The sequence below is a fragment of the Anolis carolinensis genome, chromosome 5, assembly GCF_035594765.1.
Source record: "Anolis carolinensis isolate JA03-04 chromosome 5, rAnoCar3.1.pri, whole genome shotgun sequence".
In the NCBI taxonomy this organism is placed as follows: Eukaryota; Metazoa; Chordata; class Lepidosauria; order Squamata; family Dactyloidae; genus Anolis; species Anolis carolinensis.
The window spans coordinates 73,283,459-73,310,800 of record NC_085845.1 but is presented as its reverse complement, the minus strand read 5'-3'; the positions used below and the strand labels follow the sequence as shown (position 1 = coordinate 73,310,800).

Genomic DNA, 27,342 nt, shown 5'->3' with positions numbered 1-27,342 from the left:
AAGTTAGTGAAGAATTACGTTCCTGTTAGGCTGCTGGGACTTAACTTAATGATCATCAAGTTGGCTTCAACCTATGATATATCTATGGTTTAGAGACATGCAAGAAACACTGTCACCAGTAGCCCTGCCCAGATCACACAAGCCCTAGGCTTTGGTTTCCTTGATTGATTCTGTCCACTTGTAATGTAGTCTTCCTTCTTTTCTAACTGTACTTCTCTTTCAATATTATCACACTGGGGCTTTAACATGGGGAGACTCGTTCTTCTGCTGCCTGCAGAATTCTGGGAAATGTAGTTTAGGGCAGGGCCTTTTTAATTCACAGTTACAGAGGTCCTTGTTTTCCTAAACCACATTTCCAAAAATTCTGCAGGTAGTACAAGAATGGGATTGCCCGTGTTCAAGCCCCAGTGTGATAATGCAGTGAATCAAGTGTTATCATTTTTTTCCTAGTCATATTGTCTCATGCCAAAGGGCAATATCCTCAGTTTGGTAGTTTTTCCTTCTAGGGAGAGTCCATGCTTGATTTGCTCTCAGTACCATTGATTCATTGTGGTCTATATCTAACCACACACTTTAAAGAAGAAATAGAGGTCAGTTGTGAGAAGTTATTAGTATAAATTCACCTAATGTTCTAGCTAAGAGCCCAATTATCCATCTAGAACTACATCAGATAAACTTGGATTGCAAGAACAAAACTATACTAAATGCATGTTGATTTTTTTTCACTGCACACAAAACATATCTGTTAAAAAACATGAAGCCTAGCAAAACACAAAAATGTATTTTCTTCTCTTTTTCTGCCCTTATACTATTCAGGATAGTGAATGATTGACTAATTTAATTAACAGTGGTGGCAAGTGCAGGGAATGAGTTAGTCGAACTTCATACAAGTCCCCTAGGATGTATCTATTATCTATTCACTGTTCCTTAAATAATTAGAAAAAATGCAAGCATTCTCTCAATCATCAAAATAAACAGAGTGTGACATTTTTTCTTACATGAATATGCCCGAAGTTTCCTAATTTTAAAGAAGAAAAGTGCCATATTCTCAAGAATGCCCCCTATATAGGCAGTCACTGAGTTACAAACATCCTACTTATGACCTCATCATATGGACCTTTTCCGGCGGCATACACTGGTTAAGCCCTAGATGATCCATGGAGTTCACCGGCTCCCATAAAATGATGCACAGGAACTTCCAGTGGGGTTCCATGGGTCATACTGAGTGGAGCCGGCATATGTTGCAGTGGCAGTGACACAGAGGGCTTCCCATGTTGTGCCAGAAGTAATGGGGAAAGCCACATGGTTGATGATTCCCCCAAGGGATCACCTTCTTCTCAAGCTGGGCAATATGGGGCATGGGGTGACAGGTTCCCCACATGCCCTGACGACGGTTACCGGATTTGCCACAACACGTAGCACATGTGGCAAGGTGGTAAGAAACAATTCATAATTAAGAATGAGAGTGAAGCAACAGGAAGTGAGCAAAATCTACTCCTTGAAAGGGAAATTCAATCCTGGAAGTTATTACGGGGAAACTGTGTCTCAACTGAAGCTTCAGCACCAATCCTTATTTTCCTAATAAGCCAAATTTTTCAAAATCCAGTGACAGAAAGTGAGATGAAATCTTCTGATCTGGGGCATAGACAGCAAAACAAACACTACAGAAGCATATGTATATGTATATGAGTGTGTGTCTGTATATATGGTTGGAGTTTATAACTACATTTTAAAAGTACATAACTACTACTTAAAGATACACCTGTTCTGACTTCCATACAAATTCAACTTAAGAACAAACTGACAGAACCGATCTTGTTAGTAGTTACAGTAGAGTCTCACTTATCCAAGCTAAATGGGCCGGCAGAAGCTTGGATAAGCGAATGTCTTGGATAATAAGGAGGGGTTAAGGAAAAGCCTTTTAAACATCCAATTAGGTTATGATTTTACAGATTAAGCACCAAAACATTATGTTATACAACAAATTTGACAGAAAAGTAGTTCAATATGCAGTAATGTTATGTTGTAATTACTGTATTTACGAATTTAGCACCAAAATATCACGATATATTGAAAACATTGACTATAAAAATGGCTTGGATTATCCAGAGGCTTGGATAAGTGGGACTCTACTGTACTTGGACACTGCCTGCAATTTGCTGCCTGAGACAAAATAAAATAAGGCAACACCTTTCCACAAACTAATGAGCACAGAACCCAAGGTTATACAAATTATTTTGGTATCCCAATATCTCACAGACATCAGAGACAGTAATTCAAATGCCAGAAACCAATACTAAAAATACAATGACAAATTAAATAACCAAATAAACATGTTGCCATTATTTCCCAAAATCTCTTTCTCAAACTGCTTGCCTTATTCTGCCTAATTACTGCTGTCCTTGATCAATTTACCAATTATGGAACCAAAGCTAATTCTATATTATGCAAATTCAAGTTGTTTTAAATTTTCAGCTATGTAGTAGCATATAGAAAGGGTTCAAACTGAGCCAATAATTCCAAAAGGAATACTAAACTGAAGTATATAAATTAAAATATTATATACTCGAAAATTGGATACCTCTCCACATCATTTATTAAGGAAATCAATTGATATTTGATGTTGGAATTAGGCCTAAATCTATACAATGTGGTCCTGTGATGCACTAATAATTGCTGACAAGGGTTGTCATCACCAAGTACACATGCTGACTCAGTGTTGAAAATGATTCCGTGGTAGCAAAGGTGAGAGAGATTTGTTCAACACATCATTACAGAAATATTATTGACATTTGATTTTTAAATGTCAGTAATTGCATGCTTTCCAAAAAGAGTGAAAATTCATAACATTTTAACCATACATTTTCAGTGACTGAAAACAGTTGCCAAAATTCACTCAGCTGTTTAGCTGAGATGAGGCTTAAGCTAACATTTCCAGTAAGGAAAGCTGGAATATCCTATTTTTATGCAGGTGAAGAAATGCTGACTCTTGGGAAAACTTGCAAAACGGAATGCCTCTGAAAGAGGAAACAGCTTATTTTAAGAGGGAAATATTATTTGGATGAAATTAATTTTCCAAACAGTTTGGCTACAAATAAGACAACATAGGCGATAACTCCTTTTTAGGACAATGATTTCTTCATAGAGATACCACTATCCATGTTATAGCCACAGGTCTGGTTCAAATAAACTGTGCTCTATTTAATGTTGCCATCCCTAATCTGATCCCTTCCAAACTGTGTTGATGAGCAGCTTCATTATCCTCAGACAGTTTGAGCAAGGGCTGTGATTTTTCATGGTGGATTTCAGAAGTGGGAACTGTAGTACAAATCCAGCTGGAGAATACCATACTGCAGAAAGAGAGTAAAGTTTCATGTGCACAAAAAGTATTATCTTTATCATCATATCTAGCTTCCTCATACAAAGCTGACCCTCTAACCCAGGAGTATCAAACTCATTTTCATTGAGGGCCACATCAATGTTATGGTGCCTTCAAAGGGCTGTTTGTAATTGTAAGACTGTATAAATGTAACTATGTTGCCCTGGCATTGAAAGTCTTGTGGGACATAAACATGATTTAGTAGGCTGGATTTGGCCTGCTAGTCTTGCATTTGACAGGTGTGCTCTAACCTAATGGCCTCTACTCCAAACTTTCCCAACCTGGTGTTCTCCAGGAGTTTAAAGACTTATAGTAGCAATCACCACTGACTATTTGCCTTGCTGGCTGAAGCTCTTTGGAATGGCAGGACAAACCATTAGCTAGTACCAAGTTATGGAAGGCTGAAGAATTGACTCTCCAAGATTTCAAAGTGAGACTTTTCCATTTCTGATTTTTTTTTAAAAAAGCAACAACAAACTCTAGAGGTATTATGGATCAAACTGACTGTATTCTATATGAGCAATTCCAATTAAACTATGGTCTTAATATATCACTTGTACACAGCTTGCAAAGAAACTTTCCATTATAAAAGATCAAGTAGAGGAAATGCCAAAATAATCCAGATAGGTCTTTAAGACACTCCAGATTACACATTTATAATAAATAACACACACTAAGTATACTGGCACACATCCTCTGATCACAATTTACAATTTTGACTTATTTGGCTTACAAAATGTGTCCTTTGAAACTTACTGGCAAAGAGCACAAGACAGGGTAAGAAATGGAGAAGGGGAAAAGGCTTCAAAACTTACTTCTTAGAAAGGCTAGATTGGCAGTCTTGCAATACTTCCATAGGCAGGTGAAATGTTTTATGTTGACCAAACTTTGAGAACTCTTTGCCAATGAGGAAAGTGCCTTTAATAATGCACTCCGTTGTCTATATTGCATGGGTTCATTAAAAATAGCTATGTTTTTAAAATGCTTTTGATTCTAGAGGCATATTATATTTTTCACTTTTGTACAATGTGAACTTTTTAAACCTTTGTAAGGTTGAATCCCAGGGTTGGGAAAGAGGCAAGATGTAAAATGTTAATACAGTAGAGTCTCGCTTATCCAACATAAACAGGCTGGCAGAACATTGGATAAGCAAAAAAATGTTCGATAATAAGGAGGGATTAAGGAAAAGCCTATTAAACATCAATTTATGTTATGATTTTACAAATTAAGCATCAAAACATCATGTTTTACAACAAATTGACGGAAAAACCAGTTCAATACACAGTAACGTTATGTAGCAATTGCTGTATTTATGAATTTAGCACCAAAACATCACAATGTATTGAAAACATTGACCACAAAAACATTGACTACTAAAAAATTGACTACAAATAAAGACAGAATTGCATAAAATAAATGTACAGTAACAACATTGTTGGAAGTTAAATCCATAAAAAGTTCAGTCCTTGCTGCCTAGAGAAACAGCTGTAGATCTGAGTGGGAGGCAGACTGCGTTGGATAATACAGAATGTTGGAAAAGTGAAACTCTACTGTAACAACAATGTTGAAGAAAATAGCTGCAGCAGTTGGGATGGCAAGGAGCTGAAGGACTGCGTGTCAACTTGACTCCACTTCATTGCACTCTCTCAACTCCTCTCCCTCATCTCCAGGAGAGCAAGAAAAGGGAGAGAGGGAATTGTTGAAGGAAGCAGCTGCTGCTGGGGCAGCAAGGAATCCAAGGGAAGGATGACACACTGGCTCTGTCTTGCCTGCCCAGCCTCGAGAGGTGAGGGGCACAGGCTGGGCAGGCCTTGCCACCAGACCTTCACCAATGCCAGACCAGCAAGTGGAGCTCTCTCCTTCCGCTGGACTCCTTGCTGCTCCAGCAGCAGCTGCTCCAGCCTCTTCTTCCTTTGGCCCATTTCTCCTACACCCCATCGTAAGACGGTAAGATGTTCCACCCCATAAAAAGATACATCCAACCACCTGCTAGACACCAGTTCCTCTCAATCTTACACTCCTTGGCAGGTAGCAAAAAATAAACAAACAAACAAACAACCACCTTATCAAACCCCAGGTACCCCTATTCCAATAGCCAGAGAGTATTTTTTTTCTTGGTGGGTCACTTCCTGAGCTGGAATATAATTCCTAACAGGACCTGGGAAAGGATATTAATTCCCAACTATACAGCACTAGAATATAATGGATAGTGTACTACTGTTCTGATAAGAACTAGGGCATATCCCCAACATTTTCACAGATGGTGGGAAATATATGTCTAAACAACACATGGTAAAAATTATTAACAAGGAAGAGCACATAAGCTAGGAGAGGCTGCAGCAGTTTGTCTTTTGCTTGAGTTTGTTACAACAGAAGTAAATGGAGGACAAATGAGGAAAGTTGGAGGAGAACCAGGACATTTAAAAAGCAGCCTCAAAAGTTACATAACTGAGGATTAGTAAAGACTGTCCTTATCAAATCTGGAGAGTCCCCGATGGTGCAGCAGGTTAAAACTGCTGAGCTGCTGAACTTGCTGACTGAAAGGTTGGCAGTTCAAATCTGGGGAGTGGGGTGAGTCCCTGCTGTTAGCCCCAGCTTCTGCCAACCTAGCAGTTCAAAAACATGCAAATGTGAGTAGATCAATAGGTATTGCTCTGGCGGGAAGGTAACGGCGCTCCATGAAGTCATGCTGGCTACATGACCTTGGAGGTGTCTATGGACACTGCTAGCTCTTCGGCTTAGAAAATGGAGATGAGCACCAACCACAGAGTTGGACACAACTAGACTTAATGTCAGTGGAAAACCTTTACCTTACTTTGCCAAATCTGGACAGTTGGAGAGTATGCAACTAAAATCAAATTAGCCATGTCAGTGCAGATCATTTGTAACTATTGGCATAGATATAGGGGCCTCTGGTGGCGCAGTGTGTTAAAGTGCTGAGCTGCTGAACTTGCAGACCGAAAGGTCCCAGGTTCAAATCCGGAGAGCGGAGCGAGTGCCCACTGTTAGCTCCAGCTTCTGTCAACCTAGAAGTTCGAAAACATGCAAATGTGAGTAGATCAATAGGTAGCGCTCTGGCAGGAAGGTAATGGCGTTCCATGCAGTCATGCCGGCCACATGACCTTGGAGTGTCTACGGACAATGCCGGCTCTTTGGCTTAGAAATGGAGATGAGCACCAACCCCCAGAGTCAGACACGACTGGATTTAATGCCAGGGGAAACATTTACCGTTACCTTTTGCCTATGCATGCTGAATTGACACATGCATACATATTACATATGTTGTAATTTGTGGAATTCCTTCCCGTAGTAGTGGCTCTAACCACTTGCTTAAATGGCCCCCAACCATGGATCATGTTGGATCTATAAATGTAAGAAATGTGTTGTCAAAGGCTTTCATGGCCAGAATCAATGGGTTGTTGTGCATTTTCTGGGCTGTATGGCCATGTTCCAAAAGCATTGTCTCCTGAAGTTTTGCCCACATCTATAGCAGGCATCCTCAGGGGTTGTGAGGTATGAATGAAACAATAGAATAGGGATGGATGAAATTTTTGTATCCAGTAAGTGATACTGAATTATTATAACATCGAGAGGGGAACGTATATCACTTTTTGCACATTTTATGCAGAATAGTATATTGGGCTAAAAAAGAGTGGGGAATGGCTGTGAATTGCATTTTAAAAACTAGAATAATGAATCCTTACACATAATACTCTGAGGGTTCTTTCAGAAGTAGATGACTCACTAGCATTTCGCCAACTCCATTATCCATCACTGGGTGGGATTCTTGCATACATCTCCTCTGTGACTAGTGTGTATATATGATACACCATCTCTATTGTGGTTTTGTGCAGGGTTGGTATGGCATAATGTGCTCTATGGAAATATCCAAAAGGAATTTGGAATCAAAGCATTAAGCTGCAGTAGAGGTAGTATTAACTCTGCTGTAATTCCTTCCTTCTTTAAAATGCCAACTGACATATGTCATGAACAAAGATTTTTTTTATTTTAGTCTTAAGAGTATTTTCTCAGAAGTAAGTTTCACAGAGTTCTGGGATGGCTCTACTTCCTAACCTCCTGTATAAAAATCTGCCTTAATCCCTTTTGACATCTGACAGTTTATACCGGACTGATACATTTGGCAATTTGAGATCATGATCTTGCATTGGGGGTTCACACTTAAGAACACAAAATTATATGGAACCAAACTCAGGTGGCTTATATAAACAGTCAAGGATGCAATTGTATGCACATTTACCTGTGAACATGAATTCAATGGGACTTCCTTTTGAAGACTTCTGTAGGACTGTAAATTAAAGAGCAATGCGAGTTTTTTTAACCCATACTCTCCTATTGTTAATGAAGGAAAGTGCAAAAATATTCCAACTTTTTGTTTCTATTAGTCAGTGCAAAACATACAAGCTAGAATCTTGCAACTAGGTATCAATGGTAAGTAAAATATTTCCATTAAAAATAAAAAAACGGCAAAATTCAGATCTTTTATCCATGCATGTATCCATATTTAAAGACACAGATGGCATGCAATATTTTACTTACTGTGTTTTTTCCCCATTCCAGTTATATAGATGAAATCCTCAGTGCAGAAAACTTCGCTAAAGAATCCTGGCATTCCAGAAAATGTATGCATAGTTGAATGCAGCTTATTAGCTTCTTTTTAAAGTTTTAAAACTGCCAGATTTAAGTCGCAAAAATGCCAAAAAGATGTAAATAGTCAAAATTGCTCCTCTAAATACTTTGGCTGTGTATTTAAAAAAGAGAGAAGGGAGAGTGGGGGGAAAAGAACCCACCCAGAATTTCTCTCAGCCTCCGCAAGCATAAAGTTCGGATTTCATTGCTGAGATCATTGCTCTATTCTCAGCACTTTTGCTCTATATGTGTGATTCTGACCAAAACACATTCTGCAGCTGGAGGGAGCCTCAACGAAATGGAATTCTACCAAGCTTTCCCTAGTTACTTCTGTCTACTAAATGCAGACTGATGTTTTGTGAGATGGGGCCTCAAAGAACCAGGCCCAGATTGCTTCAAAAGTATTTCCTGCTGTTGAGTAGTAGGCATGTGAAAGTAAGTGTGTGTGTGTGTGTGTGTGTGTGTGTGTGTGTGTGTGAGAGAGAGAGAGAGAGAGAGAGAGAGAGAGAGAGAGAGCAGGAATGGGAGAAAAATCCTGATACAGTGCATTTGACAAAACTCTGCCTCTGGATATTTATATCTCCAGTCTCCAAGTAGTCCATTTTTTCTAATGTGGCATTTTATGACTTCTTCATGTTAATACTTTGTTTCTACCCCCTGATCCCATATAAAACAATAACTTTGAAAACATTCCAAATGCCTCTTTAATTCTCTTGAATAATAAATAAACCACAGCTAAGAAAATTAGCTTGAAAGAAGATATTGCCATGCTTTCAAGACGGTTTCCCCCTACTCTATTGAGCAAGGAATTGCACAGGAGGAGAGGAAAAGAAAGAGGCAAGATGGATAGATAATACAATTGCAGCCTATGCAAATATAACTCACAGAAGAAGTTCTGCCAGCGAGCTCTTTAACCAGTGAGAACTATGAGAAAAGAATGCCATTGCATATAAAGGCAGTCACAGTCTACATGTATATAGCGTATTACCTCTATGAAGTATTCTCTAGAGTCTCACAGATCCACAGTTATAGAAGCGTGCAGATAGACTCCATCTTGATCATATTAGAATTCAGCTGACATAGAACATTTGTATCTACTCTTTTGCAGTCTGACAGGGTGCCGGAATCATATCTCTGGAGCAGCTCACAGGATCTACATCCTCCATGCGATGCAGATTTGGTGAAACTATCTGCTGTTTATCTTTCCTGCTTTCTTCTGCCTTCTCTGAATGATTTCCTCTGAGCTGTTCCAGCCTGGGAACTTGGATTGCCATTTGGTTTTGATTAAAACCAGACGGACAGCTCTGTAAAAATTGGAGAGCAAGCTAATGGAAAGCACTAGCGTGGCTTTAATTAGAGTATCAATTAATAATAAATTTTAACTATTCGTATAGCAAATGCTACTAGAGCTCCTGTGATAATTTCTATGGGATAATAATACTGTGATGTTGCTTATTTTTTAAAATTCAGAGACCTTTTTGTTTTTAACTGTAGCTACAAGAATAAAGAATGAGACTCTTTCTCTGGGATGCCAAATGCTACAATAGAATTTCATTTGTTTTAAATAAGATAATGGTGCTACTGCTGAGTTTGATCTCAATTGTGTTCACAAAGAATGTGTTTTGTTGACTTGTTTATATTGTACTGAAACTCATTTTTTTGTACTATTGAGGTGAAAAGAGCTGTTGCGGTCATTGACCAGGATTGCATTTCTGGATCCGGATCAGCTACTTTAGTCTGTTGGATTGAAGCATTTTGACTTATTGTTAGATTGTATCTAAATGATGCTAACATTCTTTGTTTTCCATTGCAATAGGGCTCTCAAGAGGGCCTTGAACTTGTAATTTGAGGGAAGTTGCGTGGGATGCAACTTAGGTACTACCTTGAGAGTATCTCTCCTTCTGGTGACATCAACACTACAAAGCAGAGGAAGGGATGTGGCCAGAGTCCATAATTTAATCTTGCTAACCAGGAATTTTGTCTGACAATTCATTTGACTGACTTCACATGCCTCTTGATTATGGTAGCTGGGAATGAGGTCCTACTGGTAATACTTTTTTCTGAACCATAAATGTGGTACCAAGACACTGGGACATGAGGATTCTAATTCAACTCGTCTATAGTAACCCACTCAGGCATGTCACATTCTCAGCCAAAGAAGAAGGCAATCTCTACAAGAAAATACTATGATGGGGTGTTGCAAAAGTGACAAGGAAACAGCTCTAATGCCCCTGCATCAGGTAGGGAAAAAGCTCAAATTTCAGAATAGCTTATTCTCAGCTGTCTCCAGGCTCCCAGCTCACATGGTTGCCCTCCCAAGCCAGGAATAACCTCAATCTAAGGGTTACTTTAGTTTTTTCACATGGTTCTTCACACAAATGGAGCTCAAGTCCAAAAGAGTCACACACAACCCTTCTACTTCTAGATAGCTTCTGCTGTCTCCTTCCAATTTTGCCAATATTCTTCTATTGGGGTCTTGGCTACACCTCCCAAAGAGGCTTTCATTTGTTCTCTTTTCCTCCAGTGGCTAGGGAGTTGGGAGTAGCTGGAGGAATGTTTTTGGGGAGTCCTACCTTCCACATATCCTGCCACCAAGAGGATCCTCACCCATGACCTGTGAGGAACCTGTTACTCTGTGTCCTGCATTGCCCACATCACCCACTTATCTATCCCATGGGGGTGAAGTGTTGCCTTTTGATTTTCCCCTGTACTATCTCTGTTCCTCTCTATGAGAACATGAGAGGCCTCCTGTGTTCTCTGGGAAGCGTCCTAGGATACAGTAAAAGTACAGTAAATGTATACAGTTGTAATGCAAGATGTCAGCAAGTCAAATGAGGCTTTGTATCCTTCAATAAGGCATGATCAGTAACTTGAATACCCGTCTCCTTAAATAATGTCATAAGCTACGAACTGCCAAGAAACAGAGAGGCCTTCTCATTCAGTTGTGGAATTCTGCCATTCTTATGGGGTCAATTTTTTACTTAGGTATAGAAAAGGAAGTTCTCCACTTTCATTTTGCTGTAATAATACAATCCTCAAAGCCTTGCTCAGAGACATCAGTTTGAACTATGAAAAATCTGGTGAAATTTGGAGCTGTTTTTGGCGAAATTTTTTTAAGACATTGAAGACTACCTCCTTTTGCACTGTCCATTTTAGTTTCCTTGGGCTCCTCTTCCTTCAGTTAAAGTGCCAGATTTCCTATTGTGCTTATGTGCTTAAGCACAGGGTCCCATTGGCCTGGTTGGGGGGGGGGGGAGGGGATTTTCCTGCCAATTTTTTTATGATGGATTTTGTTTATGTGGTGCAATTCTGAATTTCAAAGTGCTCTTTTTCAGAGGGATTCCAGACATAGTGATAGAATTGATAGTCTATGGGAGAGTGCCACAAAACAGCCAGTGTAGGCCTACCACACCTACCTCCTTTGGGGCCCAAGTAAGGGGCCTCATAACTTAACTAGTACAGGCCCTCATTTGTCCTAAATCCCTCACTTGGTGACTAAAATGGCAAAATGGAGTATAAACTTCTGACAGTATCCTGCAAGGCTTAAGAAACACTGCATATTTCTTTTGGTTAGAAGTTGCAGCCACTGTGCAGTCTGGTGTGTTTTAGCAGAGACAGACTAGACCTAGACATTAGACTTTGACTTTGACATACACCTATAGAGAAACGTACATTTTATCTGGTTTGGGCACTAGCACCAGTGAACTCCTCCAGGGGGCTATGTGATTACTCTAACACCTTTAGACTTAGCATGGCCTCAACCACCTCCTTTATAACTGATTTTAGTTTCTGAAGCCAAGGACTGTTTTGGACTCTAACCACAGTCCAGAATGTTGTTTGGATGTGATGAAATATGACTGTGCCTCACTTTGGATATACTGAAAACATGGTGTTTTGTTGTTCAAGATCTTCCACCTGCTTTTCCAGAGTAGGAGTTAGGGACAGCTAGGGTGGGTTAGCCTCAGGGAGCATACAAAGTCATCAGCAAACCAATAATAAGAACATAGCAGCAAAATGATGCTTCACGTCAACCATCTGAGTCCACTTGGCTTCCTTGACTGGCTTTCCCATTTGCAGAAGGGCTTGTTCTCAGCTCTTTCCATATCTTTCTGGACTTCTAGATCACATGGGTATTCTCCCCAGCCAGAAAAAGCCTTAGTCCAATTGTTTCACCCAATTCTTCAAACAATACTCAATTCCTCTGGAACTCATGTCCAAAGCAGCTACTTGTAACCATTCTCTTGTCAAATAGTGTTTATCTTCCAGCTCTTCCCTTCAGAATTTGCCTATGTTCTTTTTAGGACTCCTGGCACAAAATCCTGCAGAGGTTTTAATTGAGGACAACATTTGGTTTTCCTTTCTGAGGAAACTGGGAATAGGTGAGACAGTGCTTTTAGTAAGTCCTATGTTTCCATATAAGGTCACCAGGTATTGTAATCAACTCAAATACATATAAAAACATCAGCAAATGAATTTATCTACTATTTTCTATTTTCCCGCTCACACCTCAGATTTCCAGATTAGCTTACAAATATCAGAAATGAAATAGTTCATGCCCACAGTTTTATAGTTTTAAAGTTATGACACACACAAAAAGAACAAGAAGAAAACAAGAAAATATAAAATCTAGACATAAGATTAATGACTATAAAGTTTATTCAGATCACAGAGCTTCATATAAGTACAGTGGAATGGCTACATCCTCCAGGTACCACATGGCATTCGGTAGTTGGAAGAAAGGGGTTCTTGGCGAAATGTGGATTTACACATGGTGGAGTGTCTGAGTACTCTTTATCTTTTACCTTTTTTGAAATCAATTTCTTGGCTGAGTTCAGAAAAGTAGTTTCATGTCTTTCATTGAAAAAAGTCTCAGACATTTCATACTGAGACATTTCAACATCTAAGACAAAGCCACTTTTTGAGTTTGACTCAGAATTTGATGGCTTCAATGATAGCAGTTCCATTAGGAGCTTATTTAATGCATTTTTGATCCAATGCAGACAATGCTTGAGATAATGTATTGTTTTGTTCTGATGAGAAGAGGAAAATCTAAAGCAAATGGCTTCAGTGGTTCCACTGCTGTAGAGAAAGCTTAACTTTGGGTGAAGGATTTCAAGAAAAGGAAACATGAGACTCAGTTTGGTTAGAACAGTGGTTCTCAACCTGTGGGTCCCCAGTTGTCTTGGCCTACAACTCCCAGAAATCCCAGCCAGTTTACCAACTGTTATGATTTCTGGGAGTTGAAGGCCAAAACATCTGGGGACCCACAAGTTGAGAACCACTAGGTTAGAATGTCCTGCTTCTGCTATATTTATTTATTTGCAGCATTTTTACCCCGCCTTTTTCACTTGAGGAAACTCAAGATTTCTACTCTCTGCTGGACTGACTTCCAGCATATATAAAACACCATAGATTTGGTAATGTGTGTATTCATAGATATGTACAATACTAAAAGGAAAATATTCAGCAGATAAGCAAAATGGAACATATACTGTCTTATAGCAAGTCAGACTACTATTTGATTTCAATATTGTCTAGTTTTCCACAGTTGAAAGCATGAGTCCTTCAGATCTCTGTAGGAACCGAAACTAGGAATTTCTGAATGCATGTGCTCCTACTTAATCCTTATGAGGAAGATACATAGCTTTTTGGATTACAATTCCTAGTATTTGGTAATGCTGTTTGGGAGATGCTGGGAATGGTAGTCCAGCAAAACAATGTTTCCAAGCTCTGGTTTTTCCTGCTCTATAGCTTCTCATCCATATGATAATTATGAAATCAATCGATTTTTAGATTTTGCTTTAGTTCTGATCACCACAAAGCCAATTTTAGTAGCAATGCTGTATAATAGAAAGGATATAGTTCCTTTTTGAATATTGCAAAAAATGTCAAGCATGGGGCCGGTAGCTTAAAATTGGGTGGAAAAACAAGTCTGTAAACTTTCAAACAATAGGCACAGTGAGTTTGCGGATTCAGTTTCAAAGGCATGAGTAACCTTATGATCTCTGTTTTTAAATATTCACTCCCAGCAGAAAAAGCCACATGATATTTAATAACACACCACATTATTGCATTAAGCCTGGAGCTAGAGTGTGAACCAGAAAACAGTAGATAATTGGCTCAACCTCTCTCTATCCCAAGTTAGAAATACTATTTTGCATTTAGAAATGAAATGAAGATGTATCTCCAGATATCTGCCTTGGAATGTTTAAGAAATGAGAAGCGACCCAAGATATGCTTCATTTTCATTTATTCTGTTGTTCAAGAACTGTTGCAGTCATGAGTTCACTCATGTGAGAGGTTGGCACAGATAGCTATGCTGGCTGTCCCTTCAGTAACAAACTCAGGAGCTATAAGCTTTGATTGAAAAAGTCTGAGATTGTTGTTACATGGTAGACAATGGGAAAGAACTATGCTTCAGATTGTGTAGGGTCACTACCACTCCATTGACTAAGCTAGATAGAGAAAGAGTAAGATCTGGTATAGAGCTGATTTTGCTGTTCCTCAGTTATCCTGATAAAGAAAAATTGGCTGATCTGGCAGGGATAAGAAACTGTGGAGCTCCAGATGTTTTTTCATTTGGTGGATTTAAACTACAGGAACTGAGGTGTTACTTTGTGGAACTGAAAATAAAAATTTCATTTAAAATGCAAGGTTCCAATTTATCTTCATGAGGATGAGTGGGGGAGATAGGACAAATCTGTTTAGAGTGTGGACAAATACTTATGCAACAAATCCTATTTGAAACGGATCTCTGTGTCCCTATAATTACGCAGTTGTTACTTTCACTGAAGAAATCTGTTTTCCATTGTGCTGCAGTTTTGTAACTGTCCCGTTCATTATCTTGAGTTTAAAATGTACTCCTTGCAGCCTGGATAAACCTAAAGGCAAATTCACAACTTGGCCACAAAGTGAAATGGGGGGTGGGGGAGGTGAGGAGACACATATGAAATCACATTTTAGAAACCCCACCAAATATTTGCAAATGATCTTCAACAATAGGGTTTTAGTAAGGTTTTTGTTGTTGATGTTGTGGTTAACTAATATCCCACAGAGGTGATGATGAAGCTGAACTATGGTGGCCTGAAATGAGTTAACCATGAAGAAATGCTGATCTTTCCCCCATTTCTTTCCTTTTGGACAACAGCAAGTTGCAGCCATCTGCAAAATGCAACATGTCCCACAGGACTCAGAATCATCATTTCTTTCTGTTCCAAGTCCCTCTCATTTTTCAGATAGCATTTTTACAGCACACATGGCCTTCAAAAACTGAAGGGATTAACAAATCATTGGCCATTTCTAAAATGTAAGATCCATCCACTTTTGTTGTTCTGCATTCCCTCCTAACACTGATGCAATGCTCTCAAAAGCCAAATATTTATGAATGTGAAGTCACATCTGGTACATAAAGTCAGGACTTCAGTGGGCCTCAAGTGTTCAACAGAGAGAAATTGAGCAAAATCTCCCTGTGGGCCATAGTCGAGACTAAAGCAGGGATGCTGATGATACTTGAACGGAAGAATACTGTCAGAAAGTCTTTTTGACACACTATCCACTTTTATCCCCAGAATAAGATGATGCAGAAATGCATTTTAATTAACATTATTCTCTTTGGTAGTTGGTTGTTCTCAACAACTATCATGAGGCCAGCATTATTTCAATGAGTTGTTCCCTTTTAATCTTAGAAAGAAACTGTTTGGGTTTTTCCAAAATTATTAATCACACAAAACAAGGCAGCCTCTAGCGCTAAAGGGTGAAATGTGATTTAGAGCATGCGTCCCTTTATAATGCTTTCCCCGCACTACAACTATTATTCATAAACTGCCTAAAACACAAGGTTCTCTCTCTCTTTTTGCCTCCCCCTTTTTAATGCAGGGGATGAACTCAGAAATGACCACATTCTCATGAGAGATGGGAGATAAGCCAAGTATAATACAAGGCAGATGGATTAATATTCATTAACGTCATTTGTGACTCATGGTCTCATGTGGAAGAGAATTTACATTCTGAAGGAAAGCTGAAATCATTTTATTTTTCAAAGAAATCATAAATTGGCAATTGATTTTTTTTTTATTTCTCAACCTACATCTAGGCCAGAAAATGGAACTTGAAAGTGTTCCTTTATGGTACTACAAATCTCAGAATCCCTGAAAACATTATGGTAGTTATAGTCCAAAAATGCAGCTCCCAAACATCTCTTAGGATCTATATTGGATCCTATGTTAGCAGAGATTGCAGAGTAGCATTTATACAGTAAGTTGTTAATTCCACTTTTGACCACAGGAAGGAGAGAACTGCACAGAAAAGAGTGATATTATTAGTGTGGGAAAGTGCATAAAACAGTATTGTGCTGAAAGATGAGTTACAATCTTAAGAAGGGCCCATCAGTATCTCAGAGACAACATGAGAAAAGGATACCTTTTCTTACTAGTTATTGCTAAGTTTGTTGGTTGTAGATGGAGGCTAAAGACCTCACTTATCTTTCATGATAAAGTAAACATTTAAATTACTTCCTAAGTAATTGTGTTTGCTTGGTGAAATACAGTTATTCTCTGTTAATACGACTTAGCTTTGTCTTCCTAATAGGTATTGCTGGGAGATATGAGCTGGTGCCCCTGATGGCACAGTGTGTTAAAGCGCTCAGCTGCTGAACTTGCCAGATTCGAATCCTGGGAGTGGAATGAGCGCCCGCTGTTAGCCCCAGCTCCTGCCAACCTAGCAGTTCGAAAACATGCAAATGTGAGTAGATCAATAGGTACTGCTCTGGCGGGAAGGTAACGGCACTCCATGCAGTCATGCCGGCCACATGACCTTGGAGGTGTCTATGGACAACACCAGCTCTTTGGCTTAGAAATGGAGATGAGCACCAACCCCCAGAGTCGGTCATGACTGGACTTAACATCAGGGGAAACCTTTACCTTTACCTATGAGCTGGTCAACACCTTTTGGCACACTTTTGGTGAAATATGGGAGCTACCTCTGTGTATCAATGGATTTAGGGTTTGAGGGAAAATGTACTGTCCTTGGGACTGGTCTCTGGATCTTTTCCATCACCAGTCTTCCAATTTGTAGCTGGCCTTGAAGCAACCCTGAGTTTCGGGGATTCTGGGCTATGGTGTTTCACCCCAGGAAGGCTGAGGTGTGTGGTCTAGGTGAGACCTACTCCCGCTTTTTAGATCTGTTCATCACCACAAAACAATTAAAAAGGCAAAATTAATAAAGTTGCTGTTATTTAACCCCATATCTTATGTCTGGTCTCATTATTCCAATAGTTGGATAGCAAAAATATTTATGTTACTTTCTAATGGATTGTGTCTATTCTTAGTGAAAGTCAGAGGTTCTCTATTAATTGCCATCAGCTTTGTCTCGCTCATGGTATCGCTCATTCTAAAACTGTCACAGTGACTTTGGATGGAACTAGGGTGAAATGATAATCACACTACATAGAAAGCATATAAATCCAAAATGGTGCCAAATTTTTAAATAAATAATGGTCTGATTGCTATGTGGTGGCTGATTTAAAACATGCCAGCTTTTGCCACGTTGTGAGGTATTCATTTAAATGACTTACCACACACTTCATTCCACGTTCATTGTGTCACCACAGAACAAGGTCACATAATGCATGTTGAATAACTGCCTATGAATGGTTCCCACATGCATAACAGCTGCCACACAGGGTGATCTACCACAGCCTCCAAAGTGCAGCCATTGTATGCGATAGAACTATGCACTAATGCCTTTCTCTATTATTTTAGAAAATGTGAAAAACATGTGAAAGTTCTATTCTAAAAATTAATCAACTGAATTATACAAAACTGAGCAATGAGGTTGTTGTGGGTTGCAGAAAATATGGATGACATTTGCACAAACAAGTCAGCAATTCAGTTTTGTTTATGAATTTCTGGGAGCTCGTGAAAGGATGATCCTTGAGTGGTTAGCAAGACATTAAGGCTGTTCTTGGTTATAACAAGGATGGCTTCATCAGTTGTTCAGCATTATGTGAGGCTGTTCTTTCTTAGGTAAAGGTAAAGATTTCCCCTGACATTAAGTCCAGTCGTGTCCAACTCTGTGGGTTGGTGCTCATCTCCATTTCTAAGCGGAAGAACCGGCATTGTCCGTAGACACCTCCAAGGTCATGTGGCTGGCATGACTGCATGGAGCACCGTTACCTTCCCGCTGGAGCGGTGCCTTTTGATCTACTCAAATTTGCATGTTTTCGAACTTCTAGGTTGGCAGAAGCTGGAGCTAACAGAGAGCGCTCACTCTGCTCCCCAGATTCGAACCTGTGACCTTTCGGTCTGCAAGTTCAGCAGCTCAGCGCTTTAACACACTGTGCCACCGGGGGCTCCCTGTTCTTTCTTATGCATTCATATAAGCTCTAATACCAATACAATTAGTTTAGTTTTTAACATTCCTTTGAAATGAATGAAATTTGTCAGATGGTTCATGACTAGTTTGTCCTATTGATTTCAAATGGAATTTAGTGTGCCCTGGAGGTATGCCATCATATTTAAAGAATCTCAGATATGGATTCTAGTTTATTAACTATTCATTAAATAGGTAAACTCTGTAAGAAAAATAATCCAATACCCACAACAGAATTGTAGAACTTTGGTGTTTAGCCTGGTAATAATTATTATAGTCGAAAATGAAGAGTTTATTTTAGCAGAGCACTAAAAATAGAGCAGGCACTTTAATTTATGCTTACCTTAAACTTCCTGAAAGTGAGTACTCACTACAACAGTGGTTTAGTTTTCATGGTACTCGTCTTTCTTGTATGTTAGGTTTAATAGATTTATAATGTAAGTGGACATTATATGCAGACGTTAATATGCTCAGCCTACTTTAACTGTGGCCTCTGATTTCTCTTGTAGGGAAAGAAAAACCTTCATCAAATCTGTGCAAGTATTTCAAATATTGTATAGCATTGATAGTTCTGGAATTTAAATGAGAATATATCAAATCTTATATTGCATGCCTAGATTACTTCCTCAGCTGGATTTCCTCTGTCTCCTGCAGACCTATGCATACAGTTCCATATTGCTCCTGAACAGACCCAGGGACAATCCTCCTTAGCAGATTTTTTGGGAGGTTTAGGAAGGGAAGGGTGGTATATAATATTTGATATAAGTCAGTAAGAAACAAAGAATTCTCACACATCTGTCTGTACATTGCTTTTTCTGAGTTTGGAAAGCACTGTAAATATATTGAGTCAATGAGAGCTATATATGAAATATCAAAGGGCATATTACTACCATCTCCAGAATAGCGGTATAGTTCTTCCAAATGATTATTGTTTGCTCCAAAGTGATCACTGTTCAACTACTGCTCTGATTTGCTGCAGACATCAAGCTAATGTTGTAATGACTATAACTTTCATTTTTGACTCACTTTCCCTACTGTGCTGTGAGGCAAGGTGTGTAAGTACAGAACAAAGGTGCAGCCTCCATTGAAATGTGTATTGCATCTCATAACACAGATCAATTTAACTAGAATTGAAGACCTTCCTGGAAACTCTGGAACTTGGATGATCCCCTCATACTTATCCTTCTGCTCACAGACTGGTAGGCAATGATTATTTAATTAAGGAGTGCTTTTAGCAATTGTCTAGCTGTTAAGAAAGGGACTTTTAATTGTTTGCTTTTGCATTTTAATTTTATAATATGCTTAATTGTGCTGATGTAGGGCTCACCAGAAATGTAAACAAACCAAAAATTATATATTTTTACTGTTATCCCCAGTTTTTTCTTCCCACTTTGTATCTCTTTATCGTTATCCTAGGACTTCATCACATGCAATAAAATTAGCATTTCTACACACTTAAGAAACTGCAACCAACGGTGCCTTTCACATGATACAAGCATCAAATGTAGGATAGAGATAGCATGCCATTTCTAAAGTGTGGGTTTTACTGACAATCCCTAAGCCAGTTGGCAAGCAACTTATTCCTCTATTCCCTGTGTAGAGATGTGTAAAAATGCCCAATTTAACATATGATTGGAATTCCTTGCCTGTTTGTAAACATAATGATGATGGAGAAAGAAGCCAAGATGGGTGGTATTAACTCCTTTCTTACACCATTACCATTTTGGGACTGAGAAGGTATAGCAAAATATTCAAAGATATTAAAAACATTCATGAGAAAATAGGAAGCATGCAAATCCTGTGCTTCTTCTATATCTCTGTAACCTTAGCAAGCTCCTTCTTTCAACATCCCCCCCCCCCCCCCCCGCTGTCAGTCATAAAAGTCCTTTTGAACTCTTGCCTCTCTGAAACTCCTGTTGTGCTGTCAGGCTTTTGTTTTGCCTATCAAAAGGCTAGCAGAGAGAAACATATAAGAGAGCTAAAGCTTAATTTTTGCCTCCCTTCTGTTCTCAATTCTGCAGTGTAAGAATAACCCCTCTATATATGTTGTTGTGAGTTTTTTGGGCTGTAAGTCAAATTCCTGAAATTACAAAGAGAGAAGTCCTTTAAAGAAAAGAAAATAAAGAAAATAAAATGGGGGAGGGAAAGTGGGGAAAACAAGTTTTTACTGGGTGATGTGAAATCAAACAGATAAATCTTAAAGAAAGCAAAGAGAAGGATTAGGTGTGATGGGGGTAGGAGAAATTTCTACAGAATTTCAAAATGGGGTGTAGCAAAGCTTAAGGGAAAAGCAACTCTCCCAAATTCTTGACTTATCTTGTGAGATGAAGTCCCTAGTCCCCATCTACACTGCCATGGCCCCATGTAAGCTGCTCCGAGTCCCTCCGGGGAGATGGGGCGGGGTATAAAAATAAAATTATTATTATTATTATTATTATTATTATTATTATTATTATTATTAACAATGAAGTTTGAAACTGCATTATATTAGTTTAGCTGCATTGAACTGCATCATATGAGTCTACACTGACCATATAATGCAGTTTCAAATTGCATTTTATGGCAGTGCAGATGGGATCCTATAGCATCAAGAGAAAGTATAGATTGAGGATTTTTCCCATGAAGGCTACAAACCCCTCATTCTAAAATGCCTGGAAGAAGCAGTTTATGACAGTGTATCAGAAAGACTGCATATATCACAATGGAAGCAAAGGATCTGCTTTAGTGAATATAACAATTAGATATATCAAGTTTATATTACAGGTTGCGTCACCATTATCTTGAAATCTAAAATTTGAAATACATCAAAATCCAAAACATTTTGCTGGCACCACACATTGCTGTTTTTGAGGAATGGGGGCTAGTTACATTTCTCCCACCCAATGAGCTTTTCATCAGGAACCCCTGATAAAGGAAAAGGGAAGGAGGTTAGGACTCCACTGACTCAATTCCTGGCTAAAATGTGCTTGTTCCGTCCCCCAGGACGATGGTTTGCCTTACCTATTGGTCGTTTGTTTGTTTTCCCTCCTTTACATTTTGTTTCAGCCTCTGGCTGCAAAAGCCCAGGAAAGGTGGCTTGGAGTCTGCAAGAGCTGGCTGCAGGTTTCTTTGCAATGATTGGTCAAAGAGTACAACATCTTAGGACCGCCCTTTTTTACCAGGGTCTAGTCTCCATTTTGGAGCCTCTTTTTGGCTATAGTCTTCCAACGTGCTGCAGCTGTGCAAACTAACTGGGACAAATCATCCTCAAAACCAGGCCAGCAGTGGTGAACTGCCTCATCGTCCTGTGGTGGTGACCTGCCTCATCGTCCTGCGGTGGTGACCCGTTTTATTGACCTGCGGTGGTGACCTGTTTCATCGACCTGCAGCGGTGACCTGTCTCATCGTCCTGCGGTGGTGACCTCCCTTCACAGCGGGGAGGAGGCGTCTCTTCTCTCCTCCTTTCCAAAGCCAGCCTCGGTGCTCCTTCGGCGGCAGGCCTCGAGCCGCAGAGCACGAGGTGCTTGAAAATTTGGCGAAGTCGCCATTTTGGCAGTTTACGTCACTCGGGCAAGGGAGGTATCAAGTGGCAAGTTGCTGTCAGTTGGCATTTTGCAGCTTGCCCACCAAAGTCTGGCGCCAAAGGTCACAATCTTTGTAAAGTATAGTTACTTAGTGATATATATTGCTATGGTTAAGTGCTGTGCATTGTATTATATATTGCATTTGCTTTTATTGTAAATTTACTTGCAGGTATATTGCATTTGCCTTTGTTGTAAATTTACTTGCTACTAAGAATATATAATGTCTATGCAATTTCAAGATGATACAAATGGTATATCTCCTTCTGAGGCTGAAATTAGGAATGAAAGGCCCCAAAGGATAAAGCACCCTTCAGCCAAGATGCTAGCCCATCTAATAGATGAAAAGGAGCTCCTCCATGTGAGGTTAGGTTCAGCATGGGAGCGCATTGTAACATTAATGGGCAGAATAGAGAGCTTGGGTATTACAAGGGTGCCATCCATATTACAGACAGACCTTGAAGAGACCTTCGGTCTTTGGAGGGGTTTGGTGTCTAAGATAGTCCAGGTCCTCGAGCGCATTAACACCAAGGATTCAGAGTTAGAAATAGTGAGTGTTTTAGCTGACACTAATGAGAAAGAAAATAGGGTGAGGGCAATCCTAGCTTCCTTATGCAGCCATGAGACCAATCTTTTAAAATCACCTGCTGTGGCACTTAGTCTTAAGTCCAACCGCTCTAGCAAGGTATCTAAACTAAGGGAGCGTGCATCGTCTAAACACAGCCACTCTAGCAAGTCTTCTGCTGCTGGGAGTGCCATCTCTTCCCTAGCTGCCTTGCACATTAAGGAGGCTGCACGTCTGGAGCTACAGAGCAAGGTTGCGGAGGCGGAAGCTGATGCAAAAGCAGCTGACCACACTTTCCACCTTAAAGAGGAGGAACAGTGACTCCAAATAGAACAGGCCCAAAGGCAATGTGAAATAGAAATGCTTAGAATAAGGATGGATGCTACTGCCAAAAAGGTAAAGGCTGAGACTTTGGCCAAGGTCCTAAGTGGGCAACTCACAGAAGAAAATGTAAGTCAGTTGCCGAAGCAGGACCCTTCTTCCAAGGTGCTTGTGCATCTTAATAGCTTAAACAGCCAGCTTTCTGATGAGGAACATGAAGACTTCTCCGTTCGGTCAGAACAGGGCCCTAAAGTTGCCTTCGGGCTGCTGGAAGTTCAAAGCGTCATAGCGGGGAGCTCATCTTTGCTCAGTTTGTCTGTGCCTCCTACTAAGATCCTCGGACAGCCAACCAGACCATCAAAGCCTATCACCAATTGGGCCCTACAAGCAAGTCCAAAAGGAACCATCTGTCCGTCTACAGACGATGCCTTCCCTCCAAAGGGTCAAAGGTCGACACCAGGAGCACGGGATTTCTCCCTGCAGCAGCCAACGCCACATAAGACACCGTCAACACCAGAATCCCAACTCGTCTCGATCCTTAGAAGTCCCAAAAGAGACCTCAAGGACAAGGGAGTCGAAAAGTTTTCAGACAAGCCTGAAGAGTTCCTTCTCTGGAAGGTTACCTTCAAGAGGGCAATTAGAGACTTAAAGTTGTTACCTGAAGAAGAGCTGACCCTGTTAGGCGCCTGGTTGGGTCCAGCATCATCTTCTCAAGTTAAGAGAATATATTCAGCCCATGTAGCTGACCCCGACAAAGCCTTGGAAAAGGCTTGGGACAGATTACATCAGTGGTATGGAGCTAGCACGGAGATTGAAGCATCTCTAATGGACAAGCTGCAAAGGTTCCCAACCTTAAAGCCCAAGGACTGCAAGCTCCTGTGGGACCTCAGTGATCTTCTTGCAGAGTTAGAGTCGGCCAAGGAGAATCCAGAGTTGCCTGGACTGCAGTGCCTCGATCAGCATCTCTCCCAGCGGCAGATTCTGGGCAAACTTCCCTTCGCCCTGCAGGAAGACTGGGGAAAACAGGTTTTTAACTACAAGGAGGCCCATTCTCAGGCGTACCCACCGTTTTCCCATCTGGTCCAGTTCATCACCAGAGCGGCCAGGGAAAGGAATGATCCACAGACGGGCCTGCCCACCTTATATCAGGGGATCCATCCAGGGAAGGCACCTGAAGTGGACAAGAAACCACCTAGAGAGGCCAATAGACCTGTCAGCGTAAAGGCAGTCGAAACTCAACACAAGACTGACGAACCCAGGTCAGAGGTAAAAGAGTTGCTTTGCCCTATTCACCAAAAGCCTCACAGCTTGGCCAACTGCAGGGAGTTTAGCAGGAAGACATACAAAGAAAGGCAACAGCTAATTCAAAAGCAGGGAATCTGCTTTAGATGCTGTGGAGCAACTCCGCACTTTGCATCCAACTGCAAAGAAATCGTCAAGTGTGAGAAATGCAACAGCCTCAAGCATTGCACCGCAATGCACAACTCCACACCAAAAGAAAAGTCAGCAGTCGAAGACACCGACAAGCCAGCCGCACCAGAGATGCAGGTGGAAGTTTCAGCAGTCGCCTGTACAGAGCTGTGTTCTGACTCGCAACAGTTAAGAGTTTGTCATCCTATCTGCCTAGCGGATGTATATCCAGCCAAGAGCCCTTGGCTTAGAAAGAGACTCTATGTGGCCCTGGATTCACAGAGCGACGCCTCCCTGGCTACTCCAGAGTTCTTCCGCATGTTTGACCTTAAAACCAAGATGGTCGACTACACTATGACTACGTGTGCAGGAAAAAAGAAGTTGCAGGGTCGCATAGCATCTGGCTTTGTTGTCTCCTCTTGCGACCAGAAGAGACAGTTCAAGCTGCCAGACCTGATTGAGTGTTCCTCCATCCCTCGGAACAAAAAGCAAATTGTAACTAAAGAAGTTGTGGAGGCTCATCCACATTTGCGACGGTTAAAGAATGCTATACCAGCCTTTCAGCCAGATGTGGACATTGCCCTTTTGCTTGGCTCGGACTTCCCAAGCTTGTTCTGTGTGAACGACCAAGTTAAAGGACCCCCAGGTGCACCCATCGCACAACAACTGCCATTACGCTGGACAGTTATAGGCCCGGTGTGCATAGACAGGATGCACCCACCATCGTCGTTGGACTCCAATCAAGCACACGTGCTTAAAGGTGGACGTCCTACACTTGTGCACAGTTGCCTAAGTCACATCTCAGTCTACTGCCAAGCAATAACTCCAGAGTATTCCTCCATCTTCAAAGTCTCTGAGAGAGACAAAGCCACAGCGCTCTCGAAAGATGAGCAAAGGTTTTTGGACATTATGAATGCTCAAGTCTCACGAAGTGCAGAGGTGAAAGCCTGCAAATCAACCACAGAAATCAAGATGGGCCAAAGATCTTGCCTGGAACCACACCGTTTTGAACGTTTTTCGGAGTGGCACAGTCTTCTTAGAGCAGTTGCTAGGCTTATACATCGTTTAGCTTGCAAAGATAGTGAGCCTTTACAGGTCCAGGATATGATAAAGGCTAAGAGCGTCATATTCAAGTCAGTGCAGAGATCTGTTTTCAAGCAGGAAATAGCTAGGCTAGAGCAAGGGCTCAACATCCCTAATCAAAGTCTTCTAAATGAGTTAAACCCATTTCTAGACAAGGAGGGTATTTTGAGAGTTGGAGGAAGGTTAGCCAAGGCTAAACTCAAGGTGTGCATAAAAAACCCCATCATCATACCCCCTAATAGTCACACTGCATTGCTGCTCGTTCGGCATCACCATGAAAGGATCCATCATCAGGGTAGAACTCTAACTGAGGCAGCCCTTAGAAATGAAGGTCTGTGGGTAGTTAATGCCAAAAGGTTGGTCAACAGTTGTATTTTCAAATGTGTTAAATGCAGGTGCCTTAGGCGAAACTGTCAAAGTCAGTTAATGGCAGAACTACCTCAGGATAGGACTTTGACAGACCCACCCTTTTCCCATGTGGGAATCAATGTGTTTAGTCCTTGGGAAATTGTTACAAGAAAAACCAGTGGTGTTGTAAATAACAAAAGATGTGTGGTTTTGTTTACTTGTTTGTCAGTACGAGCTGTCCATATAGAGGTTGCAGAGGGAATGGACACTTCATCATTCGTAAATGCCTTGAAAAGGTTCATAGCCCTCAGAGGGCCAATTAAGTCAATTTGGTCGGACTGTGGCACCAATTTTGCATGTGCAGACCTTAGCCAACCACTTCTGGAAGAGGTGGAAGGCCGAATACTTAAGCCAGCTTCAAACCAGATGACTCTAGCAAACCCCAAAGGACAATGTCAAGATGGGAAACCTTGTGTTGCTAAAGGACAAAGACTTGCCCCGCCATGCCTGGCCTATGGGCATTATACTAAAGACCTTTCCTTGCCCTGACGGTAAGGTTAGGAAAGTTCAGATAAAGACTCATAGTAAGGACAAAACGTCTGTCCTAGACAGACCAACCAGCAATCTCGTGTTGCTTGTCCAAAGTGTGTAAGTTTTATACTGTTTTATTGTTGTGTATACAAAGGTGTTTGTATGTTTTTGAGTGGTAAATTCCCACATCCTGGGAATTTAAGCGGGGAGTGTTCCGTCCCCCAGGACGATGGTTTGCCTTACCTATTGGTCGTTTGTTTGTTTTCCCTCCTTTACATTTTGTTTCAGCCTCTGGCTGCAAAAGCCCAGGAAAGGTGGCTTGGAGTCTGCAAGAGCTGGCTGCAGGTTTCTTTGCAATGATTGGTCAAAGAGTACAACATCTTAGGACCGCCCTTTTTTACCAGGGTCTAGTCTCCATTTTGGAGCCTCTTTTTGGCTATAGTCTTCCAACGTGCTGCAGCTGTGCAAGCTAACTGGGACAAATCATCCTCAAAACCAGGCCAATCTAAGCCTATACAAATTAGATAAGTATTGAATTATACTGATCTGGAATAGGAAATCTAGTTAGAGGAGCAGGGTTATTCTGTCGCTTCTAGAACTAATCTTTGCTGTAAAGATAGGGAAGGAAAGAGTTTCTCCTTCTAATATAGACAGCGTGATTAGGGTATAGTGGTTTTATAATCACCTTTGCCTTCTGGAACCAGGGATAATTCCGCAACTAAAACCTATAGAAATTTGTTTCATTTTCTGTAACTTTAAGATCTGTGCCAGGTTTACAACCTTGTATGAATAAACATCCTTTTTTGAAGTTTTCCAGACTCAGTCGTTCAATATTTTTAGGACAGCTTATAGGGATTTGCAGTTCGCCCGGATAAAGGACGGCACGTTTCAGCTTTACAGTTTTTTTATTGTCTGGCGAACGGCACAGTGCTCACATCTAAAGAAGCATCTTGTATGTCAATCTTTTACAGGGACATTGTGGAAACGAAGTTCTCCCTCTTTTCTCATTTTTGCTTTTTTCAATCAATGCTCTTTGAGGAAAACTCAATAGCTGCAGGACATGTGTTTAGTCCTCCTTTTCCCCATCTCATATTCACTATGCATATGTAAATACAGATATTTATATAAAA

The 27,342-nt window shown here is 40.6% G+C and overlaps 1 protein-coding gene across 2 annotated transcripts in view; it reads right to left on the bottom strand.

Moving 5' to 3' along the window:
• dlc1 (DLC1 Rho GTPase activating protein) overlaps positions 1 to 9,227 on the bottom strand; it is a 320,594-nt gene extending 311,367 nt beyond the window's left edge. The window contains exon 1 of one of the 2 annotated variants that reach the window (XM_016994033.2): positions 9,015 to 9,227. The gene's annotated coding sequence lies outside the window, so the exon portion shown is untranslated. Of the gene's footprint in view, positions 1 to 7,936; positions 8,373 to 9,014 lie in introns of those variants that run through there. The other variant, XM_008111705.3, reaches the window with a different exon arrangement.
• Positions 9,228 to 27,342: the final 18,115 nt, after the last annotated feature.